This window comes from Vicia villosa, linkage group LG7 (genome assembly GCF_029867415.1).
Source record: "Vicia villosa cultivar HV-30 ecotype Madison, WI linkage group LG7, Vvil1.0, whole genome shotgun sequence".
Taxonomy (NCBI): domain Eukaryota; kingdom Viridiplantae; phylum Streptophyta; class Magnoliopsida; order Fabales; family Fabaceae; genus Vicia; species Vicia villosa.
In genome coordinates, this window is record NC_081186.1 from 85,552,946 (window position 1) to 85,561,245 (window position 8,300).

An 8,300-nucleotide genomic window follows, 5' to 3' on the forward strand; every position below is an offset into this window, starting at 1 on the left:
ATATATAGAGTTGTGGAGCAACACAATTTGTTGAACGGAGTTAGAAATAAAAGTCTCATATTTTATACGCCTTTGATAAGTGGATTACTTGTGACATTCATTTATATATAAGTAAATGTGTGGTTATATATTCATGTAATGTTTAAATTTGTAGACGAGGAAATCAAAAGGAGGATACAAATGTGGTTTATATGTCATGAAACACGTGTTAAACATTGTTTATGTCGGCACTGATGATTCTTGTGATCGGGTATTTATATTTACAATAACATACAATAATTTATACTGCATGCATAAAAATTTGTTATTATTAGGGGTGTGCAAAACATATAGTTGTGAGGCTCAAATCTATAACCAAATCCAAATCCGTTTTAAATATTCGTATATAATTAAATTGTTATTAACCGATTTAGTTTTTAATGGTTGGTTATTCATCTATATAATCTAGATATAATTAAATAGTTATTGACCAATTAAGTTATTTTTGGATTCGATTATAATCCAGTTATTATCCAAAATTAAGTCAAATATTTTAATTCAATTATAGATTTTTTAATTTTCAAAATAAAAAAAAATTTAAACAGATTTTAAAAAAAAAATGGTTATATAATCATAAATAAATTTATAACCGATTTTATAACCAATTTTGATTGAAATGTGGTTATGGTTATAAATCCAAACCATTTAAATGATTTGAAATGGTTATTGTTTGGTTTCTTAAAATAACCAACCATGCATACCCCTAATTATTATTTCAAATCAAGTGATCTTTCATTTTCTTCATTTTTTTATATAAATGTTTAACGATACTATTCCATTCGATCTCACAAGACTTTAAAGACGTGCATACACATTTGATATGTTGCTTCAATGCGATTTATAGGACAGATTAATCTCATTGATTTTGTAATATATGTTTGTAATATTGAGTTTGATGTAAATAATATTTAGAACTGTTTAACAATATATTAGGTAGTATATTAAAGTCACATTTTGGTGCTTACATTATAAGTCATATTTTGGTTTAAAAAAATTATGTATTTGTTGATTATTTTTTGTTATTGTAGAAGGTGTGATATACAATACAACTAGTAAATAAATAGAGTATATGTGGAATATTAAAAAAAAATTAAAAATATTACAAAGTATTTCACAATTGTTGCAACAGTCAACCGTAATGAAAAGTAATAAACAAAATATTATATTCAATGATATGACTAAGAATTTAACTCATAACATCTATATATTTTATCACGGTTGATTATGACGACCATGATAAAATATAATATAGTGTACTATCTAATTTTTCACCACAATCAAACGTTCATAATGGAAAATAATATACTTACTATCAGACCATTGATTAACAAGGTTTATCATCCAAATTATGGAGATATTTTTTTTTAACCGTGATAAAAGACTTTTTTATAGTAGTACTATTTTTTTTTCTTGAAAAATAATCTTTATCTGTTTTATTTTAGAATAGGGAAAAAAATAATTTTACACCTGTTTTTGACACCTAAACCGTATTGGTATAAATAAAATATACTCTTTTTATTTTTTTAATAATTTATTATGACTTGATTTAGTTTTTGTGCAAGCATTTGCTCTGTGTTGTGACCTATAGTGTAGATAAGGTGTATCTACAAAGCAGTGTAAAAATAGCAAGGCCGTTTAGAATATCCAACAACAAAATATAATTTCTTTTCTACTCCACTCTATTCCATTTTACTATGCTTGTATCATTAATTTTCTAGTATTTATAGATAGAAGGTCGGTGTTATTGAAATGGAGTACATTGAGATTTGATATTATTCTCGTACTGTTACGAAAGGACTGATGGTATCGTCGAATAGGAGGCTGCCAGATCGCTGTCAAAGTCGACAGAAACGTGTTAAGATCAGAGAATCAAAAATGAAAAGAAAAAAACAAACTAAAATCCATATGTTGCGGTTTGTGTCTTTGTGATGAACCAGTAACAAACCCGTGCATACGCACGGGTTCTGGTCTATTACGCGCATTTGTTTACATAATATATTTATTTTAAATAGAAGAGTAAAAAAGAAAAAAAATATGAGATCAATAATAGATTCTTTTTGTATATAAAAATATTCACATCAATAACAGATTTTTTTTCCCGTATACTATTTTTGGATAAAAAATATTTAGATTATAAATATAATTTTTCGTATATAAAAATATTTAGATCAATAATATAATTTTTTTCCGTATGCAAATATTATTTTTGTTTTGGTATATATTACAAAAATACCTGGAGCAAATACTAAATGTTCGAATATAAAAATATTTAGATCAATAATAGATTTTTTCCTGTATATCATTTTTCAATCAATTTTTTTATTATCCAAATACTATTTTTGTATATAAAAATATCAAGATTAATAATAAATTTTTTCTTGTATACAAATTATATTTATGTTTAGGTATCACTTACAAAAATAACTGGATCAATACTAAATTTTCGTATATAAAATTATTTAAATTAATAATAATTTTTTTCCTTATACCGTTTTTTAATCACAAAGACAATAAAATAATTAATTTGATATAAAATAAATTAAGAGAAGACATCAATTATTCCGTTCCCGTTATTATTAATTAAATATATGATTATGAAAATACAATAATATAATTAATTTGATGTAAAATAAAATTTATCAATTATATTTTAAACTTAAAATTTATATAATAAAATAAAATTCATTTCTTAGAATACGCTTTAAAATGTATCGGAATAAAATTCATCAATTATAGTTAGATATATTAATTTTATTCTAATATTCGTGGGAGTAAAATATAATACATTAAAAATTACTTATCAAAAATAAAATCAATTATGTTTGAAACATATAAAAAAAACTACTAAAAAATTATATTAAAAATAAAAAATTAACTAATAAAAAATTAATTTAATACATCATATTAATTACAATAATAAAAATTATTATGTCATTCAATTGTTAAAATAACCATATATAATATTGGTTTGCTTAATATAATTCATTACCATTATTGATTTGTTTAGAGAGTGTACAACCAAAATTTGTAAGTGGAATGATTATCCATGAAATGAACTAAATGTTTATACATGTTAAATATGTTATAAATATAGTCAACACGATAGCCTATGAAGAAATTCACGTACAGGTGCATACTCTCCAAGTATTCATCAATATATTTGCATTCATTCTCAAAAGCAGGCCTGATGAGAGTACAAGTGCATACTTTAACAATTCAACAATCTGAAAAGCTAAAGAAACCGGAAATAAGGGAAAAAACTGTAGAATGACTGAGCTAACAACCAGAAGCAAACACTAACTAACAAAACAAATATGAGAAAACCATCAATTTGGTCCTAAATAATAATTCCCTCTTATACTTTTGCTAGGTGGTTTGGCCTAAAAGGGATCCAATTTGACTTTTCATTACTGTAAGACTTCCAATTTGACTTTTCAGGCATCGAACCTACATCAAACTCTTGCTTCCATCTGACAATCCGGGCATGTCGTTAACTACATCGGAGGCATCCATTGCTTTTACTTTACCCTCATCAAACTTTTCCATTATTTCCACAATGTCATTTTGTTTGCCCAACTTTCTGAGACTAATCTGATCCGTCCTACTATCCTGCATCATTTTGAGGCTGCAACTGGATCAACGGGTGTTGTGACTGTTTCTGTTGTGGTACTCGAAGCCACGTGAGAAGATACAGAGCACTTCGCCTGAAGCAAAATGGATCTTATAAACTCAGCCTAAGTAGTACAAAACTCAATCATACAGAAAAAAGTAGTTATAGCATGTGATCACATCATAATTGATTCTTCCTAAATTCAATGAAAACAACATTGATTGTTTTCACAAAAGTTCCAAATAATTCCAACTTGTGGAACACAAATTCAACATAAGCTAACATCTAAATTACCTCGTAACTCAAATAAGGAAATGAGACAGTATAATATATCCATCCATATAAATGAGCAGGATTGCAATTATAGGTAGATCTATGTCTAGTATGGCAGCCAAATCAGACAGTGGAGTAGCAGCACCTTTGCCAGTAGAGAGAGAGGCTTCTTGGTCTTCATCTTGAATTTTATCTGTTGATAATTCTAATTCTATATATGAGCCACCAGGAATTATGTACATACTCAAGGCTTGCAAGCACATAAGCTCCTGCTTAGGAATGCCGCTAATATTGTGATCCAATACTGAAGGGTCTTTGTCAAGGACAAAATTTGGTATAATCACATGGCTATTTTTATGAAGAGCATGCTCTGTCAAATATAATAGATACAATAGATACAGTAGCAACCACAAAATTACTTACCCTATAAATACAGCCCCGTAGCGGAGACCATCAAACGCACACCTGAAAAAAATACCAACAAAATTCAAGATAAAGAAAGCTATAAAGTTATACACAAATTTTAAAAAGAAATTATGGTTCCATGGCCAATCAAAGAAGCTGCAATTGGTGGCCTTGTAAATCCAAAATGCTAACAGAATCAAAACCAACATTGGTATAAGTTTTGCCGTATAGTCCCAAACAGGTAAATTTGATGCTATGTTGGCAATCCATGAACTGTAGTCTTTCATGAAAGCAGACGTTGCAGCCTGCTTGGACAATCCAACTTCAATGGCAAATCGGCTGAGGGTGCTCAAAAGAAGGAACCCAATGCTCTGCAAGCACAAATACTTTAGCATACAAGAAAAAAAGCAAAGATAATGCTAGGTTATAAAACAAAAGAAGAAAACAAATTAAAGTAAGTTAAACTGAACACATACTTCTGTTAGCAGCTTCTCCTTGGTAACTGACTAACGTAATACCACAATCCCAAATGTGTTCAAAAGAAAATTTGCTACTTTTCCTTCCCCCACTGAAAGCAAACATGAAGTGAGAAACATAATGACAATGAAATTTAAGCATTTTGGATATACTAAGTGGAGAGCAGGTGAAAATTTTCACACTTACAGACATATCTATTTGAAAGGAGACTGAGAGTATTCAACCTAGATATTACAAACAATGTAAGTTCAAAACAAAAACAGAACACTGATTAAAGGTACAACATCAATATCAGCTAAAGAGTTATTGTAAAAACATCTAATTCTTCAATTTAAAACCAGTACATACTTTTCGATATAAATCAATATAAACATAATACCCATAACATATCATTCAAAATACCTAGAAAATCATATATCATAACTCAAAGTCATCAAACCAATTTTCTATTATGAAAAACCCTAACCACAAATTATCCCTTTTCATTATCAACACCAACAAAATCAAAAACCTAACTTTCCCGTTCCTGAATCCATTATCTTACATTCAAAACAACCCCATTCATGAACCCATTGTCTTACATTCATCAAGATTCATACCTTTTTTCACATTTTTCAACGAAAGATTGAAACCCCTAAGTATGATTCGTTGAAAACCTTCATATCTTCAGTTGACGAAGAACCCAGCTAGAAAGCAACAGATGACACTTGAATAACCTAAAAAACAAAAGTATGATTCGTTAAAATCGTCCAATCTAAAAAAAAAGCAAGAAAGACAGAGTTGCAGTTCGTAAAATAGAGAGGATTTTGGGATTAAAGTTTTTTAGAATCAAAAGTAGAAGAAGAAGAAGAAGAAGAAGAAAGCTGAAAGTTGAGTTGAAGAATAAAAAATGCAATGAGAGAGGTGGTTCTAATGAGAGAAAAGAGAGGTCGCGTGAGACTTGGGGAAGTGAGAGAGTTTGGTCGAAAATTATGGTTTTGAGGAGAAGGAAAGTTCAAAATTATACTTTTTGCAGTTTCATTTTTGTCCCAAATGAAACCTTTTGAAAATTTGTACACTGTTCAAAGAAACTATGATTGGGTTGTAACTAAAAGTACAAAATGGTTAGAAAAAGTAATTTTTGGACACAAAATGCCCCCATTTTGATGAGGTGGAGGGCAAAGAAAAAAGGTTAATTTGGTGTTTTCCAGAGCCATTAATTTTCTTATATTATAGATGATACTAGTAAAAACTTGGGGCAGAGTGGAAAGTGGAGTCATATCATTGGAAACCTACGCGTGGCTTATTCGATAATTTTTATTTATTCATTATTCATCTTAATTTGTGCCTCATCTTAATAGAATGTACAATGTTATATACAAGTATTACATTCATCTAAACAACAACAAATTCTGTGATTAGCCATAATTAATTTGATTAACTCTTAACTATCCTTATTGACTCCAAAAAAACTACTAACAGAAAGTCCTAAGCTATATAGAGCTAACTCATAATTAACGATTCTCCACCTTAGCTTAACTTTCACTTATATATGCAGCATGCAAAATCCTTAAACAATGTTTGAATTTCCGTCCAGAAAGTATCTTTGTTAACATACTAGTTGAATTGTCGCCGTACATATCTTCTCCAATCTTACTTTTGTAATGATTTCCCTCACAAAATGCAGTTTGTTGTCTATACTTTGTCTTCTATATGATATATCTTATTTCTTGCCAAGTGAATACAATGACTACAAAGATTCAGGTGGCCTCTAAATTAACTATAACTAGAATTTGACCCGCACGTTGCGCGGTTGTCAAACTTTTTTATATGTTTTAGATTTATAATAAATAAATAATAATGTATAACTATTCTGCTCACAGTCTTCGTGTGTGGAAATTTCCTCTTGATTCCACTGATTTCTTTATTGATGAACTGTTTGAAGATTTAAGAAGAACTCCACCTATTCCGTAGCCTTACCAAGGTAATCTTGAAAGAAGAACCTCTTTCTTTTCACTAAAATTTTACAGCACCGATGACAACAATCTCAATCTTGCAAGTTACCTAAAATTCTTAACCAAATCTTCAAGAATGATTAGTTTCAAGACGACGTCTCCCACAATCAATTACAAATCTCTCATTATTAAGATCTAAATCAAAACTAGAGGTTGAAGAAGAAAGAAAGCCGCTAGCAAGAGTTTTTGAACTTTCAAAAAGAGAAGGTATTGATTTTAAAAAAAACACAATGTAAAAGTTGTGTAAGTTTTAAATGTTGTCTTTGAAAAATGATGACAAAATGATTTTATGTGTGCTTGAGATTAAGCACAAAAACGATTGAAAAAAAGTTAATTAGATTTGAGTTAAGAGCATTTCGTGATTTGAATCAAATGAGCAATTAAAGTGAAACAAGTTCTCATAAACAAAGTGACTCATTTTCATGAGATTCGAGTCAAGTCAAACCTTTCTTCTTTTTGATAAAACTTCTTAAAACTATTTCATGCAAGTGATTAAACAATCAAGAAACTTGTTTGATCAATTAGGAAGGCAAAATACTTTGGTTAATTTGTTAAGCCTAGTTTCTAATAAATTAAAACATAATGTAATATCACATAATAGATTAAAAATGTTTGTAATTGAGTAAGTAACGTCAAAATTCAATGTTTTTTTTTTTGGTTTATAGTGATCGATTAAAACATAAATTTGACCGATTAAAAGATCAAAAAGTTCATGGATTATTGCCTTTTTGAGCTAGATTTTTTTCAATATAAAGAAGGATTATCCTCATTTCAAAACACACCAATTTTATAAATTAAACTTTTCTCGTATCTTTCTACTATTGTATTCATTTTTAAAGTTCTTTTTCACTAGAATTTTCTTAGTACCAAGAGAGTAAGAATTTCCACCTGATAGCTGTGTTGTAATGGTGTTGTGCTACAAATGTATATTCAACGACATAGTTCTCTTGTGGTCCTTTTATAATAGATTTGAATTTTGCAAGTTAAACATGTAAAAATTTGGTTTAAAGTTATTGAGTCGAGCCTGTGTAAATACTTTAGTTGTTTGTGAAAGGTTATTGATTCGAGCTTCTATAAAACCTCTAGGTTGTTTTTGAAAGATTTTTGAACTGATCCTGTGCAAAAACTCAAGTTGTTTTGTAAGTTTGATTAGGCTAATCCTTTGTAAAAACTTAAGATTATTTTAGTAAAAATCTCAAATAGAAACTCTTAGGAACTAAAAGTAGGTCATGTACTTTAGGCCAAACTAGGATAAATCTCTGTTGTGTTCTTTCTATCTCTTTCCCTTTTTTATTTCAGCTATTTATATTTATTTCGTTGTTTATTTATCTGTCTCTTCGCATTTGTATTTTTTCGTTGTTTCATCTCTACTTATTTTAATCTTCTAACATAAATTATTTTAAATCAAAATGTTTTATAAATCAAATTTTGAAATACGAATATTACACCCCTCTTGTGTTTCGAGTCACTATATCAATATGTAATTATAGTGTGATTTAATA

At 28.6% G+C, this 8,300-nt stretch overlaps 1 long non-coding RNA gene across 3 annotated transcripts; it reads right to left on the minus strand.

Annotated features, from left to right (window-relative positions):
- Positions 1 to 3,171: 3,171 nt before the first annotated feature.
- On the minus strand, positions 3,172 to 5,636 carry LOC131617675 (uncharacterized). 3 transcript variants are annotated; one of them, XR_009288652.1, is made up of 7 exons: positions 5,404 to 5,636; positions 4,991 to 5,028; positions 4,804 to 4,895; positions 4,535 to 4,698; positions 4,346 to 4,387; positions 4,068 to 4,235; positions 3,172 to 3,743 (listed from the first exon to the last, which is right to left on the minus strand). It is a non-coding gene; the product is annotated as an uncharacterized LOC131617675 (long non-coding RNA). The 3 variants fall into 3 exon arrangements; XR_009288649.1 differs by having other exon boundaries at positions 4,068 to 4,387; XR_009288651.1 differs by having other exon boundaries at positions 3,944 to 4,387.
- Between the last annotated feature and the right edge of the window lie 2,664 nt (positions 5,637 to 8,300).